At 42.2% G+C, this 18,163-nt stretch overlaps 1 long non-coding RNA gene across 7 annotated transcripts in view; it reads left to right on the plus strand.

Annotated features, from left to right (window-relative positions):
- Positions 1 to 18,163, plus strand: part of LOC122216139 — a 94,161-nt gene that overhangs the window by 50,829 nt on the left and 25,169 nt on the right. For all 7 annotated transcript variants that reach the window (XR_006200731.1, XR_006200729.1, XR_006200735.1 and 4 more), the window contains 2 exons: positions 1,309 to 1,687; positions 17,411 to 17,596. This is a non-coding gene — a long non-coding RNA (uncharacterized LOC122216139). The remainder of the gene's footprint in view (positions 1 to 1,308; positions 1,688 to 17,410; positions 17,597 to 18,163) is intronic.

Genomic DNA, 18,163 nt, shown 5'->3' on the forward strand with positions numbered 1-18,163 from the left:
TCAAAAAATAGGCTCAGTTGTGTTTTCGAGTGAAATATTTCTAAATTTAAAGCAATGAGTCCAATTTTTAATTTGAAAAAGATACAATAAATAGTCCATTTTCCACCTGTTTCTCAGACCTTTTGAACAGCCTTTGGACTTCCTGGAATGTATGTATTATATTTTGTTCAGATTAACAGTTTGATCCTTTGCTTTAATTGAAAGGTTATTTCACCTAAAACCACATCAGCTTATTATTTGAAAAGGTAAGTAACATGCTGTCTAAAAGTAAGCTTATCCTGGGCTGCCTGAATGGCTCAGTTGGTTAAGCATCCAATTCTTGATCTCAGCTCAGGTCTTGATCTCAGGGTTGTGAGTTCAAGCCCCAAGTTGAAGCCTACTTTAAAAAAAAAAAAAAAAAGGTAAGTTTATCCTGTAATTCCTGACTGGACAGATATCCTATAGAGCTACAAGGTTCAAAATGCAGACTCCTGGGCCCCATCCCAGACCTACTAGAAGGGACTTTCTGGGAGGATAGAAATTTGCATGAGTGGCTGAGCCTGTCTTCCAGATGATTCTTATATATGCCAAAGTTTGAGAAAAGGACCATAACAGAGAGGCCATGAAGGCTATTGCACAGCTGCCAACTAAGATTCTGTGGGTCAACTGCAGTCCCTCACCTTTGATGGGCCTCAACTGAGTGGGCCAAGAACACCAACTCTGAAGTCAGATATGCTGGCTTGAATCTTGGCTCTACTGCTTTATAGCTGGGTCACCTCAGACAAGCTACTTAAACCCTTAACCTTTGTTTCCTCTTCTACAAAATAGGGTTAATGATTGACTTAACTTCTAGGTTGTAAGGCTTCAGGGAGGCAGAGTATAGTTAATTTTACATGTCAATTTGACTGGGCCATAGGATGCATATACAGATATTTGGTTAAACATTATTTCTAGGCATGTCTGCGAGGGTATTTCTGGATGAGATTAATATTTGAATAAGTGGGCTGAGTAGAGGAGATTGCCTTCCCCATTATGGGTAGGCATCAAGCCTGTTGAGGGTCTGACTAGACCAAAATATAGAGGAAGTGCAGATTTGCTCTCTGTGCTTGAACTGGTACATCCATCTTCTCCTGTCCAGTGACACTGATGCTCATGGTTCTCAAGCCTTCATGTTAGGACTGGAACTATACCACGGGCTTTTATGGGCCTCCAGCATGCCAACTGCAGATCACAGGACTTCTCATTCTCCATAATCATGTGAGCCAGTCCCTCATAATAAATCTCTTCCTATATATCTCTATTACTTCCTGTTGATTTTTTTTTCTCTAGAGAACCCTGACGAATACAGACTTCAGCACATCTTTTAGGGGGATGCACACCAACCCATTGCATGAAACAGTGGCAGTAGCCAAAGAAGACAAAAGTCTGAGAAAGAATTGGGAGCCGGCAGGCATGGACAGAAGACCTACATTAGGCATCACGCCATGGATTGTATTTACTGAGTTAGGGGATTGGAGGAGAGTGAAGGCAGCTAGATATGAGCTTCTCTTTCCATCTTTGTTTCCAGCCAAGGAAACCAGCTGCAATTCCAGAGAACACAAAGGGAAGCACTCCAACAAAACAGGTTGCAAAATGCCTAGTTCCTGAGCCAGATGCAAGCAGCCTGTGCTACACGAGAGCTAAAAAAAGAAGAAAGTGGAGGGAAAGGGTGAGTTTGTACTTATTTTTCTCCATTCCCTAAGGCACAATGAAACAGAACTTTCAGCTCAAGACTTTTGCTGCCAGGATTCTAGCAGGGTTTGTCAGACTGCCCTGATCAACTGTGCCTTCATTATTCCTCAGGGATCCCACTTCTGGAAGCATTTTCCACAGCCCATTCAGACCCTATCCGCATCCAAATCTCCCTAAAGGGATGCCTTTTTGTTTTATTTAGTCAGAGTTGAATGTCCTGGTTGCAACCCTAAGGATGCATCACTTATACATTAGTCATTCAGAGTTTTATAAAGAGCCAAACAGAACCATCCAAACACATTCTGAAGCAAAAGCCACATCTGCTGGGCCTTAACACAAAGAATATTCTGTCTCTTCATGCTTAGGATTCCCTTCTTGGCATCCATATGTGTGCTTTTAAATGCTCTGTCAGACAAGCTCTAGATGCTGCCCATGCTCATATTTGTATGTGGGAGTAGGGAGGAGAGGGTAAGGATTTGGGCATGAAAAAGGAGATGTACTGGGGAAGTAGAGGTGAAGCTGACTGGATTGCACACTGGCAGAGCTCAATTGCACACAGTGACCAAAATAAGAGTAATCACAATAACTGCTCCTTACATTTACTGAGCACTTAGTAAGTGCTCTACAAGCATTATCTTATACAAACCTCATAACAACTCTGGATGATAGGAACTATCATTGTCCTTATTTTAAGGGTGAGAATCCTGGGATTTAAGGGGTTAAGGGATTTACCTAAAGTCACACAACCAGTTAAGTAGTAGCACCAGGCCTGAAACCCAGGCAATCTGGCTTTGAGCCAGACCCTCACTATTTTTTTTATTTTGTTGTGTAATAATTGATGCATAAAGTGTATAAATAAGGCATGTATGTTACAAAGCATAATAATAACATAAGCCACCATGCAACTTTAAAGCTCCATCACTACCAATATCTTTGAAGTGACTTACTTGCTCCTATTCATTCCATCTCCAGCCTAACTCCCTGAAGAAATCACCATTTTGTGTTTATCTCCCTCTAGGCATGTAAAACAGCCTTTACCACATAGGTAGATATCCTTAAAATTATAGTTTTAGTGTGGATTTTGAGCTTTTAAAAAGTAGAATCATATTATACATAATCTCTCATGACTTACGTTTTTTAAAATTCAACATTATGTTTCTAGGGGCCCCTGCGTGGCTCAGTCAGTTGAGTGTCTGACTTCGGCTCAGGTCATGATCTCACAGTTCATGGGTTTGAGCCCCGCATCAGGCTCTGTGCTGGAGCCTGGAGCCTGCTTCAGATTCTGTGTCTCCTTTTCTCTCTGCCCCTCCTCTGCTTACACTCTGTCTCTCAAAAATAAATAAATGTAAAAAAATTTTTTTAATTCAACATGTTTCTAAAATTCATCCCTATTGTGTCAGTTGACTGTGCTGTCATCGTTTTCACTGCTGGACTCCATTTGTGAAAATAGACCACAGTTTATTTGTACATTCTCCATTGAAGGGCATTTGGATTGTCTCCAGTTTCTGCTGTTGCAGACAATGCTATTATGAACATTTTTGAACTTGTCATCAAGTCCATATGTGCAAGAATTTCTCTAGGGTGTTGCAGGGTCAAATTATTTTCCGAAGTGTTTGCACCAGTCTACACTCTTCAGCCATATGTAGGAGTCCTTGTTCCACATTCTCACCAACACTAGGTATTGTCAGGCTTCTTCGTGTTTGCTAAGATAGTGGGTGGGTAGTATCTCATTTGATTTCAACTTGTATTTGTATATCATTATATTATTATATTTGTATTATATTATTAATCATATCCAGATAATGTTTGTTCACATTTACCTCAGTTTAGCCTTCATGTTTACCAGGTATTTTTGCTTATCATTCCTGCTTATATTTCTGGCCTTCCTACTGAGATAATTTTTCTTCTTCCTGAATGATATCCTTTAGAAATTCATTTAGTTAAGAACCATTTATTGTAAATTCTCTCATTCTTTGTACTCTGAAGATACATTTATTTAGCTCTTGTTTTTAAAAAAAATACCTTTCCTGAACTACAGTCTCATTTTGACAGTATGTTAATGAGCTGGAAGATATTCTATTGGTCTCTTTTCCTTTGTTGTTACTGAGAAGTCGACTGTCACCCCACTTGCCTTTCCTTTATAGGTGATCCTTTTTCTCCAGCTGTTTTTAAGATCTTTGGCATTTTGTGGAATCATACAAAAATGTGTGTAGGTGTAGATTTTTTTTTTATTCTGCCTGCTATGTGTTGGTCTTCCTGTAACTGTGGATTCATGGCTTTCATCATATTTTATCACCTCAAACATTGTCTCTCCTCTCTTGCCCTTTCTATCTTCCATACTGTTTAACTTACATGTCATCCTTCTCATCTCCCCATGTCTCTGCACACTTTTACAGATAATTTCCTCAGCTCTTTTCTATAGCTTATCAATTCTTTTTTCAGCCATTTATAATCTTCTGTTTAACCCATCCATTTGTTATTCAGAACAAGATTATAATCTTTCATTTCTGAAATGGATTCCATTTCTGATTTCTAGGTCATTGTTGATAGTCTCTTCCACACACATTTTTAACATGAAAATTTTTTATCTTTAAATTATATTTGAACTTTCTTTTAAGTGTTTCCAGAGGCACCTAGCTGCCTCAGTTGGTTGAGCATCCAACTCTTGATTTCAGCTCAGGTCATGATCTCAGGGTCATGGGAATGGGCCCCATGTTGGGCTCCATGGTGAGTGTGGAGCCTGCTTAGGATTTTTTCTCTCTCTCTCTCTCTCTCTCCCTCCCTCCCTCCCTCCTTGCCTCCCTCTCCTCCCCCCTCTCCTCCCCCCTCCCTTTGCCTCTCTCACTCTCAAATAAAAATAAAAATTAAAAATAAAGTGTTTACAGTATCTGATCATTACAACATCTGAACTCTTGAAGGAGCACTATATTTGGTTTTTGTTTCTTCTGACTCTTTTTATTAGTTTTCTATAACTGCTATAACAAATGATCACAAAACTAGTGATTTAAAACGGTGCAAGTTCATTCTCTGACATTTCTGGAAGCCAGAAGTCCAAAATTACTTGGTTAAAGCCAAGGTATTGAAAGGGCTGCTTTTTTCCGGATGCTCTAGGGCAAAATCGATTTCCTTCTCTTTTCTAGCTTCTGGAGGCTGCCCTCATTCCCTGGCTTGGGACCCCTGCCTTGCATCACTCTTGCTTCCATCATGACATGTCCTACTTCTGTAGTCAAATCTCCTTCTTCTTTCCTCTTTTAAGGATATTTGTGATTGCATCTAAGGTCTACTTGGATAATCCAGGATAATTGCCCCATCTCAATCTTAATCTTAGTTTCCAGCTGCAAAGTCCCCTTTTTCATGGTAATGTTCACAGGATCCAGGGATTGGGTCTGGGATATTTTGGGGGCCCAGTTTTCAGCCTACTATATATTCATTATGTCAAAGACTGCTAGTGGTCAGTAAGTATCCATTCTTCCATTCCTTCCTAGGAATGAAAATACTAATTTTTAGCCATGCTTATTGCCAGCCAGTTTAAACTCCCTAGTTTTTGTTTTGACATCCAGATGTGACCTTTGGGATTAGAATTTTGCCAATAAGTTCTAAGTGGAAGTGCTATGTACAACTTCCAAAATATGTTTTTAAAGAGAATAGTTATGCTTTTCTTGTCCTTCCTTCCATAATGGTCTGGAATGTGGATAGCTGGAGCTCCAGCAGCCACCTGGGATCACAAGAATAATGATCATAACCAAGATCTCAGAGGGTTCATGAACCATAAGAAAACAGGTCCCTGATGAATTTGTGATAAACCTTCCCTGAATACCTACTTCTTGGTTTGTTTAATATGAAAACAAATAAACACATGTTTCAGCCACCATTATTTGGGGTTTTTTGCCATGTGATGTTACATTTAGTTCTAAGTGATATAACCATTATGTCTTGTTTGGTAATTTTTTATTGTGATTTTTTTTTTAGTTTTACATAATCTGTGAGAATCCTGTAAACCTGAATTAATGACACCTTGTCCAAAATGGATTTGCATTTACTTATTCCTAGAGTCATGTGTACCACCAATAGGAGACAGCTTTAACCTTCTTAATGAGGGAATGGGCTCCAGCAGCAGGGTGACTTTAGCTTCCAGTCCCTGCATTTGTGACTGGCATTGGCATTTATCTTCCAAATTTACAGTTTTCTTTCCTTTCTCGATCCTGGTTTTAGCTTACTATGCATGTTTGTATGTTCTTCTTTTGCTTATTATCATTGGAAAGTTCCCTTTGTTTCTGGTGAGAGGTCAGTGTATTAAAAAGCATGTCATCCCCTGGATGCAGCACCATTGCAGTACATCAGGATATCTTGTTCACCATCTTGCCAGGAACCACCCCAGTTTCATCATTAAAGCGTGCCACAGAGACTTTACATCTGATTGGCCTACCCAACGTTTTGGTGAAAATTTGGTACAAGCAGAACTCTTCTGAAAACCAGATTGGTAACACTTTCTCTGACCATGGACTCCACTCATTTATTTGTTATCAGGGGTTCAGCTCACAGTCATTAACTCTGATTCTCTCTTTTAGAGTTTCTAGCAGCTCTTTCTTTCTTTCTTTCTTTCTTTCTTTCTTTCTTTCTTTCTTTCTTTCTTTCTTTCTTCTTAATGTTTATTTATTTTTGAGAGAGAGGGAGAGACAGAGTGTGAGCTGGGGAAGGAGCAGAGAGAGGGAGACTGAATCCGAAGCAGACTCCAGGCTCTGAGCTGTCAGCACAGAGCCTAACGTGGGGCTCAAACTCATGAACTGTGAGATCATGATCTGGGCTGAAGTCAGATGCTTAACCAACAGCCACCCAGGCGCCCTAGTGGCAGCTCTTTCAAATAACACAGGCTGCTTCCTCTGTCCACAAAGATTTTGATACACCTCCAGAAATATATATAATAAAACTCTACTAGGGGCACCTGGGTGGCTCAGTTGGTTGAGCGTCCAACTCTTGATTTTTGCTCAGGCCATGATCTCACGGTTTGTGGGATCAAGCCCCATGTCGGAACTCTTCTTGGGATTTATTCTCATTCTCTCTCTCTCTCTCTCCCTCCCTCCCTTGCCCACTCTATCTCAAAAAATAACTAAATACACATTTAAAAACTCTACTAATGAGATAATATTGCACTTATTATAATATGTGTAGTATTCTGCAACTTGCTTTTTAATGTAGTAATACCTTATATCCATCTCAGTACTTCTAGTCATCTTATTCTTTTTTCATAGCTCCATAATATCCCATAGTGTATATTATAGTTTCTTGGACAATTTGTTGATGGATATTTAGTTTGTTTCCAGTTTTTTTTAGTGTTTATTTATTTTGAGAGAGAGAGAGAGAGAGAAAGAGTGGAGGAGGGACAGAGAGAAAGAGAATCCCAAGCAATCTCCACGGTGCCAGTGCAGAGTCCGATATGGGACTTGATCTCATGAACCATGAGATCATGACCTGAGCTGAGGTCAAGAGTCAGACACTTAACCGACTGAGCCACTGAGGCACCCCCTGTTTCTAATTTTTTGATATTATAAATAGTGCTGTGCTATAATAAGCACATATATACATTTTTGTGTATTTACATATGTGAGAGTAAATATATATAAAGGACTTCTAAAAATAAAATTTTTAGGGTCATCTGTATGGCTCAGTCAGTTGAGTGTCCAACTCTTGATTTCAGCTCAGGTCATGATCCCAGGGTCATGATATCAAGCCCCACAACAGGCTCTGCACTGAGCATGGAGTCTGCGTAAGATTTTCTCTTTCTCTCTCTCTCTCTCTCTCACTTTCTCTCTTTCTCCCTCTTGCACTCTCTCTCTCTAAAAAATGCACTGAAAATAGTTTTTTTTAGTTTAAAGAATATGAATATTTAACATTTTTGTAGATGTTGCCAATCTGTCTCCCCCAAAAGCCATACTAATGGTGTTTTGTAACAAACTACTAATGCAAAATTGATGTCCATTTTCCCTAATTCCTGAGTAGGGATTCCCTAATTTATTTCAGAATGGTGGTATGCCTACCTAAAGGCTACACTTCATACCCTTACTTTCAGTGAAGTATGACCACATGACTATCTCTGGCCCCTGAGCTGTGAGTGGCAGTGTTACTAGAATATCGTGCAATATTGCTTACTGGAAGTTATGCCACTTTCTGCCCTTCTGCCTTTATGCCTTCTTCCAACATATGTAGTGGGTTTTTTTTAATGTTTATTTATTTATTTTGAGAGAGAGCATGCATGTGGACGAATAGGGGAGGGGCAGAAAGTGAGGGAGAGAGAGAGAGTCTCAAGCAGGCTCCACACTGTCAGCCAGCACAGAGCCTGACATGGGGCTCTATCCCACAAACCATGAGATCATGACCTGAGCGGAAATCAAGAGTAGGATGCTCAACCAACTGGGCCACCCCAGTGTCCTTGCAGTGGTTTTATGGCTAGCATTCCATAGAGAAGAACATTAGAAATGATGTATGTACTAGGGATTAGAGAAAAGAAAGAAGGGAAGCTGAATAATGTGGTTTCACCACACAACCTTAGACTGCCAGCATCTTGACTGCCATTATATAAGAGAATAAACCACTATATTCAAGAGTCTTTGTCACATGCAGTTAGGAATGCAGTTCCTAACCAACAGTGTCCCATTCAATCATTTAACCAATAAGCCAGTCTTTGTTATGGGCCTAGTCATGTGCTATGGATTATCACCACAGTAAGCTTGCCTGTGCCCAAATTGGACTGTCCTCAGAGGGGTTAGTGTGGCCAGGTATGTGATCTTTTATATCGATTCCCATCTCTTCTTCCCCAAATGGTAATCTCAGTCCACAGAAATAACAGAGCAAACTTTAAATTCCCATCTTTGGCTCAGATCACCTAAGAAAATCAGTCTAGAAACACACACACACACACGTACGTGCACACACACATGCGTGTGTGCACGTGCGCACACACACACACACACACACACACAGCAGTGCATACAAAAAACCAAATGGCTTTTCACAGCACCCATAAAACTTCCTTACTTCAGTCTCAGGAATTTTTCAGAATAACCCTTTGGCCCTCTTTAAGAGAAGGTCCATCTGATGAAAATGTAATAGCTCTATGGAATAAAAAATTGAAGAATTAATAATTCAGAGCTACTATTAAATCAATGTGCTTCCTGTTGATTTGTCAATGTGGACTTTTCCAATTAGACAATTTTATTACAGTGATGAATACAAAAGGCACAATTTAGAGACTACTGTTCTAAGTTATGGTCCAGTTAGCTTAACAATCCGTATTTGCTATTGAATAAATGTGATGGCTGTAGCCTTCTAAAGATTAATGGGACTTTATTGGCAACTGAGTCTGCTCCTGTCCCTGGTGAGGATCAAGCAGGAGTGACTTCTTCACATATCCCCAAAGGATCCTTCCTGACCATTGTAATGGCCCATCACCTCCCTCCCCAGGGTCCTCTCCCATCCCATATCAAGAACACCCACCCTGCAGATGACAGGTGTTACGGACAGTGCCTGAGTCCCAAACCAAGTCCCACTTTCACTGGTAAAGACAGCAAATAAAATTCCTTCTTCATCTACATGAGGTCCTGTAGAATTTGTCAAATGGAAAGCAAGTGCGTCAAAGGTTCACAGTCAATGCAATCAAACCCAGGGGATCTCTGTTGTGAGTAATGTATTAGTACCTGACTTATTTAGCCTGCTGCAGGAGAAGGGACAACAGATACAGAGCAGAAGAACTGAGGGAAGTCCTGGATCTACTACATTCTAGCAGTGTCACCTGAAGCAATTTGCTCAACTGCTCTGAGCCTTGGTTTCCTCATCGGTAGAATGGGGATAATAACCTCTACTTTCTGGAGTGGGAATAATTACATAATAAAAGAGTATAATTCTTCTGACACATATCAGATCCTCAGGAAAGTATCTGTTCAGTTTACTGACAGGACAGGACCTGTGCGTCAAGGAAGAGGTAGGTCTCCCTCCTTGACAACATTTTATTAATTATTTTCCTCTTTATCTGACTGGGAGCACATGCTTTTTTGGACCATGAATGATCTGTGAGCAGCATTTTTGCTTCCCCTCTGAATTTGTTGTGGGACACCTCTCTTAGCTTGCAAGTACTTTGATGGCAAAGATGGTGTCACCTGCCTTGAAGCGAATGACAAACCAGGCAGACAATTTTGCTTCCTTCCTTATTTTTAAGGCCCCCAAAGCATGGGTGAGCAAAGTCCAAATTATCCCTGTTGACTTTTTCTCCCCTCACATACACACTCAAGCTCCTCCTGGTCAGCTCCTCTGAATTGTCAGAGGATACTTCAGTCCTAGAAGGTGGATAGAATGACCAACTCCTCCTGGTCTACCTGGCACTTTTCTGGGTTTTTAACTAAAAGCCCAGCAACATCCCAGGACAGGTGGTCATGCTTAGAGGGGAGGAGCCCTGGCATGTGGATTGGAATACTCTCTCTAAGAGGCCTTTACCTGTTGTATGCAGAGCAGACCTCATGGCTGCCACTGGGTGCTTGACTCACTGGGTTTGCACTGCCTTGCATCTTGCTTCAGAGTTTGCTTCTCCTTGGAGACTAGCACCAGGGTCACTGGAGTGCTCCTGCCTCGGGCCTCACTGGGCCTGGTAAATAACAGCCCAGCCTGAGGGACCAGGCCCTCTTGGGTGTCCTTTCCCCATGGCAGGCAGGCACATGGGAGCTATACTAATTAACAGGTCCCATTTTTCTCCTTGCTTACTCAGGCTGCTCCTGATAGAGCTATGAGGGCAGGAGGCCCAGGGGGCCCAGAAATGTAGCCAGGTCTTCCCCAATGGTTACTAATGAGAATGTCCATGGGCTGAGAATTGCAGCTATTACTGGAATGACTCTTATGCAAGTTATTTATCGGTTGGTGATGTCTGCTCTTGTATCCAACATCAAACAATTATGTATGCTTGTTCCCCACCCAGGGATCTTGAGGTCTTTGTTTCTATATGCTTTTCAGGGTTCTGCCCACTCTCATCCTGGTTACTCTGTTTCCCTTACTCATGCTCTCGTGTCTTCTGTGCTGGTTTCCTCATAGGTCTGATCTTTTAGATTTGCAGGAGGCTGTCTCAGTTGCTGGTTTTGCAAGTACAGGCCTCAAGCTAGACCTGCAGCATGTGAAGAGCAGGGCTGGGGCCAAGCCTCCCCAAGCATGCTGTTTTGGCTTGCCCAGTTGCCATTCCCCTGCATCTTGTAGTGATAGTAGCCTCACTTTGGTATAGGAACCACCCGATCTTCTCCACATTGTCTGGACTTTGTGGGCTTGGGCCTAAATAATGGGAGCACTTGTTGTCCTTGACCATCACAAGTTAGCTTAGGGAAGCCCTGGGACCAGCAAGGCCAATGAACCTTGATCCCAAGATCTCTACTGGATCTGGTAGGGGAACATGCCTTCTGCCCACAGGGGCTGCTCAGTTGAGCTGATATACACTCGGTCTCTTCAGCTACCACGTAGGGAGAGCCTGCTTGAAAATGCAGTCAATCCAGACCAATAACAGGTGCAATGGGTATCCACTGTGTCTGCCTTTACGGCATGCACACCCCTATTCTTAAAACAGCACTTTGATTTCCCTCTGGGGTACCACCACTCCACCATTTCATGGATTGTTATTTGGACAGTCAATCAAGGAGTCTGTTCTCCTTTGGTCAAGGCATGAGCACATGACCTCACCAGCCAATGAGACTGTGTCCTGAGAATTTGAACAGTACAAGGAGGGAATACAGATGGAGGTGACTCTGAGACATAGAGAAAATAGGAGTGTCATCTGCCAGATCCCCAGAGCTGCCTTGCTTTCTTTCCTGTCCACAGCCTGATTTTTCAGCTCTTCCTTCAGTTCCATGAGCTACCTGAGGTAGCTTTATAATATCCCAACCTGGCTAGGCTGAACTACACTTACCAGAATTCCCTTTCCTGTATGTTTTCATGTCACGTGGGCCAGGAGAGGGATTCTGGGAATCCCTTTATAAAAAGAAGAAAAGAAGTTAATAGTGAGGACTAGGTATCCATGCATACAAGAGAAAATCCCAAGTTATGAACTTAAACACAAAACAAGTGCATTTGTCCATCATGTGGAAGAAGTCGAAGTAAACAGCCTCAGGCAGGTGTGATGGTACCATCTGTCCCCAGGCTCCTCATGCTCTGTATTCTGCTGTCCCTGGAGTGTAAGCCCATGCTCACCGTAGTGGCCACAACTAGCTAAAAGAGAGGCTGGCAAGCATAATCTTTATTGTGTGCTACAATAGAAATGGGTTCCTGTTATTGAGGGAGGAGGAAAGAGTAGGCAGGGGAGGCCACTGCTGCCTGCGTAATGGGAGAAAACAGGGCTGTGCCGAGGGTGGAAAGGAAGCCAGCGCCCAGTCTATGCTAGAACACATTTTCCTTCCCGCCCCCCTCCCAATCCTGCACTCAATCAATGCTCCCTCCATCTCTCCTGCTCTCATGAAAATCCCTGCTAAAGGCTCCATTCACTGTGATAACACTATTTCACAGGACTTTTATCCTTAATGTAGCAAAACAGATGGGGGGGAAAATGCATCAAACAACTTACACCAATATATGAAAAAGAAGAGTTTAAGAGTCTGGGTTCTAGGGGATCGATAAACCATGTTTCTACTCCTGGATCTCCTGTGTCCTAGCTGTGGGATTTTGAGCAAGTCTCTTAATCTCCTGAATCCTATTTTTCAATTGCAAATTTCAACAATAGTACTGACCTTAAAGTTTTGTGGTGAGGATTGAAGGAGAAACACTTAGTATAGTGCCTGGCATATAGTAAATGCTCAGTAAACATTAGCTGCTATTATTGTCACTATTATTATCTGTATGTACGTCATCTTAGTCAAGTCTCTTTAAAGACACGCTAATGGTTTTCTCCCTGGGTTCATTCTTCACTGTTTTCTTCAGCTTCAGTAACTTGAACGGTGAGAGAGAGAATGAGGCTTATGACACTTCTAAGAAGCTTTACTGGGCAGACTTGGAAAATCCATGGCATGCCCCAGAGGCCCTTAGTGGATGAGGAGAGACTGGGGCCACCAGGACTCTTCAGCTGAGAACTTTGGCTCTGTCTTCTTTGGAATCTTTAGCTTATGATCTCCCAGGAGTTCAGGGACCCCTGGGTGGGTGGTAACAGTTGCCTCTAATCCATTGTTCATCTAGTGTGAGGACCAGGTCAGCACTCATAGGGTTCCAGATGTGCTTGCTGCAAGCTCAGGCTCCCTCTGAGTGTGAATGTGGTTTCTCACCAGATAAGGGATGTGCTCAGCCCAGATCAAACACTTATCTCCAGGGTGCTGAGAGCCAAACTCTGCTTCTGTTCCTCGCTGGTATTTATTTGCTTACCCTTATCACCTCTGAAGGTGGTGTTGTTTGTGCACCTGATCTCAGTTTCTGGCTTGGTAGACTGAAAGGTGCCCTGGTTCTCGGCGGGGGTGGGGGGTGGGGGGGTGGGGGGGGTGGATGGAGCATGGAACAGCCTCCAGGTGGTGCAGGATGAAGAGCACTGGATGAGGGGGTCAGGAGATGCAGCTCCTGAGTCTGTATACAAACGGAGGGATGGGGCTCAGCAGACTCAAAGGCCTCTTCCAGAGCTGACTTTCTGTTTTGCTACAAAAACCCCAGTGGAAGCATTCTTAGGGGGAAGGAAGAAAAGTTGAAGACTTAAAATGAGCAGGAAATGTGAGTGTCTTCAGCCTCTTGTGTGAGGGAGAATTGTGAATCTCTTTTGACCACACTTTACTTTGTGCTGCCTGTTTTAGCTGTGTGGTCACAGTGCCAAAAGTGGACAGATGCAGGGCTCCTGCTCATTGAGTTGTTCGTGCAGAAATAGCTTGTAAAATCAGTGACTATACCCCATGCAAATATGGAACAAGGAAGGGGGGGATTCTAGAATATTTGCAGGAAGATAGCCGATGGTATAAAGAGGTCTTTACTTGGAGAAATACTTAGTATTACAATTAGAACTTACAGAATGAATGGGTGATAGGAGGTGGGGCATAGATTATTGACTTTACAAGATAATGTCCCACTTTATAAAAAGCTAAATGTTTCCTTTTGGAAGTCAGCTCTCATGGTGCACTAAAAGGTTGAATCTATAATAAATCTAATTATACAAGTTTTGGCTAATAAATCCATTGTGTACAAGCTTAGCCATGCTGTAAAGTGTTTTTCTCCTCGTAAATACACTCTCATTTTTAGAAGAAATTTCTATAAGATAATGTCTTTCTTGCGGTCCAGTTTGACTTGTGTGCCTGCTGTGAATTGAACAATGAAGGTTTTCCAGTTGCATCTGAAGGGCAAAATCTATTTTCTTCTGTGATCCCCAATGCCCACACTTTCCCACAAGGGGGCAGCACACCACAGGGTCTTTAGGTGTAACAAAGGCCTGGGATTCAGAAAGCACAGCCCTAGGAGAGAGTGACTCCTTCCCAGAGGGAAGACAATTCACTAAAAGCTGTTAAGAGGCAGATCTTATAGTACCTTGGCATAATTGAAAGCCCTAAGTATCTGCCAGAAACCTTTTGGTTGTTCTTACATAGAAAAAGGATGAAATCATTTTGTGTGAGGGACAGTTCTTCAGTATTAACAAATTATTTTTTCTGTATCTACACAAAATTTATCCACCTAAGTCACCAACAAAAGCAATTTTAGGCAGAGACCTATACACTGAATCATAAATACATTGTTTTCCCTTCAAGTTTCGTTTGTGAGTTTATGGAAATGCATGAGGTCAAGTGTTCCACTCATGTTGTATTCCAAGTCTTTGCACTGCCCAGTGGACAGAAGCAGTGCTTAGAATTTGACACAATTTGTTATTAAGTAAACACAAATTTTCCGGGAAAGAAATTTAGGATAGAAGATCAGTTTCAGTTTTAGGGAGAACTTCCCTTTCATATTTTTGTACAGGGCTAGGCTTCCATTAAATGTATGTAAAGGATAATAAAAGATTTAACAAGTCAGGAAAACAAGTAATTCCACTGTGTCATGTCTATACTAGCTGAGGGAGAAGATGCAATTCCCAAAAGTGTATATTGGTTGCCAAGATCTAGATCCAGCCTGAGGAAGTATGAATTGATCACTCCCTGGTTTTCACCTCATGGGAGAACTTAGGGTTGTGTTATGCTAGACTATTATTCTGTGACACTGGCCAAATCCATTAGGTCTCCTAATATTCATTCCCCTGTCTTTCTCAGAACTCCTGGATGTGAGTTGAGTATACCATTGCACAGAATAAGTCTGTTTCTCAACCTTTCTATGGCAGGTGTGGCCATGCGACCAACCATGGCCAAAGAAATGAAAGCAGAAGTGATATTCCTTAAGTGACAGGGTATCCTTTCTCTTCTTACTTTCTTGATGGTTGGAATGTGGATGTGATGGTTGGAGCTGGAACAGCCCCAGTGATGATGGATGATGAGGTAAAAGATACATAAGGAAGATGGTAGAAAAACAAGATAGGGTCAGGTCTCTCGTTATGAAGCCACCATAGCAGCCTAGACTGCCAACCTAGATGTTTGGAAGAGAGAAATAAAAATAATTTGATTTTTAAATAAAAATAATTTGGGGGTTTTGCCATAATTTCATAATTTTTTTTATCACCAATCTATACGTATTGAATGTTGTGTGAAGGGCACTGCTGGATGATCTGGCTTTAAGTTGACTTAAGGACAGAGTTGGATCAGGACCACCAGAAACAAAGTTCAGTTGTTAAAAAAATCCTTCCTGAGAATTGCTTCAGTGCTACTACATAAATAAATGCAGCTGTATTTGGTCACAGCCATAGCTGTTTCTGACATCTGTGTTTTCCCTGGCAGCAGAGGTTGTGTTTATCCTGAATCTCCCTTTATGACTTAAAACACAGCCAGAATCTATTCCTGCATTCCAACTTGATGGTTGATGGAAAATATACAAAACCTATGGACATTAATGGCCATGGCCTTGTGAGGCCAATGTGCATCTGCTTTCTCTGTGTTGTTCTGATTAGGAACCACCCACTTTTCTGGTTCAAGGTTAAGGACAGGCAGATCTTCTTCCCTCTAGATCCCGATACAGTGACACAGATTTGCAGGATCTGGATAAAAGAGAGTTTTTGTGCAGCTACTTGTCCACCCTAGCCCTGTGGGACAGACGAAGGGGCGATTCTACTGGCCAAAGAACTGCCCCCCACTCCAGGCAGCGTAGAGGGGTGTGGGTGGAGTGGGGTGGGGGCACCGTCCTAGCAGCCCTAAGTCCTCAGCTGTCTGGATGTGGGACAGGACTTCCATGAGCAGATCCCAGCAGGTCTAAGAACAGCATGGGCTCAGTGCGCCCAGGCTCTCTCAGGAGGCAACACCAGGCCCCCTGGCTTATAGGGACTGCTGGGCATGGCCCAGCTCTGAGGGAGAGCTCTGTGCAGCTCTGTGCAGCTCTGGCAGCCTAATCCCACCCAGATTAATGAGGTGGGGCTACACAAGACAACAAGGGTGGACCTGCAGGGATGAGGTCTCCCTGGGCAAAAAAAAAACCACCAGTCCTTTTTAAGGAACATAGCTAAAAGCCAACTGCCCACTTATTTTCCAAATTAGCCATAGCGACTGAATGCAGATTGAGATATTATACTCAGGTTGCATAAACCAGCCTTGTATCCAAAGCCTATTTGCTGCTTCACCTACTTTAGGGGACAATCTGGTGACCAAAGGAAAACATGTCTTTACAAAGTAGCACTTGCCTAGAAGGGCCTAGACCCCATGATCAGAATTATTCCAGGGATCCCTTACCAAAATATTTTGATAGTTTACCACCACCCCTAGCAAAGTGCCACATGTTTATGCTAAAGAAGAATGGAAACAAGTACACTAAAATGTACACAATATCTAAGTTGGGTTTTTAGGTTGTACTGAGGCCTGGATGAATTATTTCTAAATGCTGTGAATGTCTGCTTCTAATCTGGCCCTCACAGGAAGCAATGCAGCACATGAGGTAAGTTGACAGAAGGTACACCTACTGGCAAACCTAAGCATTGTGGTAGCTAAGAGGCTCACTTCTCATGGTATACAAATGAAGTGCCATTTTGTTTTTGCATGTTTGGTTTATATGGATGGTCTCATGCAGGAGACCCCCATCATTGTGTGGGATACCAAAAACTAGACCCAAGGACTGAGGGGGTCCACACTGAGGTAATGCCTGGTCCAGGAGACTAGCTGGACTCCACAGGGGATCACCAACAGTTGGTAGTAGCTTCTAATTGTGTAATAAAGCTTGTGAGGCTCAGAGAAAATGAGTACCATTATTAATGATGGCTGCAATAAATTAGGGGCAAGGAGGGGTGCAAGGGGTGCAAGTTGAGTGGGATAGAGGACTTGCATTCCAACTAACAAATTTCATCAATTTTAACAAGCCCATCACTCCTCTCCCTCCTTTTTTACATCTTTGAAATTGAGATGCATCTTGTATCACCAAGCCAGATTGTATTTTCCAAAAATGGACACAATATTTTAAGTCTCACAGACGCGTCCAGAACCTAGCCAAGCCCCATCAAGAAGTAGAATTTATATCTTCTCTCCTTGAACAGGGGGTGTGTGGGGGGGGACTTTGTGACTGCCTCAACTAATATCATGTGGCAAAAGTGACACTAAATGAATTATGAAGCTAAGCTATTTAAAAATGATATTGCTTCTACCTGGCCTCCTCTTTTCAGATGCTCATCCTTAGAACCCAGCCACCATTGCTCTGAAGAAGCACATGCCATGTGGAGAGGCCCCTGGTTCTCAGGCCTGGCTGAGGTCCCAGCTGACAACTTGCAGGCCATATGAAGGCTACATTGGAAACAGTTCCTCCAGCCCTAAGTCTGGCTGCCTGACTGAGGCTGCATGGAGCACAGATAGTTTCCCAGTGATTTGTTACACAGCAATAGATAACTGAACGATCCTGCTAGATCCTGGTAAGCTGGCAGCAATCATGATGACAGTTGTCACAGCTGGCATGTGTACACCAAATTTGTAGAGTAAGTGACAATTAATTAAAGACCATGTTTTAAAGAAATCCTGCCTCACCAACATTTTTTGTGGTACAAAGGACAATACCGTAAGGGAAACATGGAAAGGTGATGTAGAAGGCTCAGACTCTGAATAGGCAGAAATCTGAGGCATACCATACCAAATTTATTTTGTATATATTTTCCTTTATAAGGATGATCTAAGTTTAAAAGACCATTCAAGGAATATTAAAGAAATGCTAAGTGATAAGAAGTGTGCATTGGTTTCACTGGCAGCGTTTTCCTTTCTCTGTGGCAGATCATCTTACAATCAATGACATCTTAGATTTAATGATAGAAGTACTTACTATCCTTGACTTAAACCTCTCTAATTATACCATCAAACACAAGTTTTCTGAGAAAGAATTTCACAAATTTTTTATTTTTCCTTGAAAATTGAAAAAACAAAACCAAAAC

Source organism: Panthera leo, chromosome A3 (assembly GCF_018350215.1).
Source record: "Panthera leo isolate Ple1 chromosome A3, P.leo_Ple1_pat1.1, whole genome shotgun sequence".
Classification (NCBI taxonomy): domain Eukaryota; kingdom Metazoa; phylum Chordata; class Mammalia; order Carnivora; family Felidae; genus Panthera; species Panthera leo.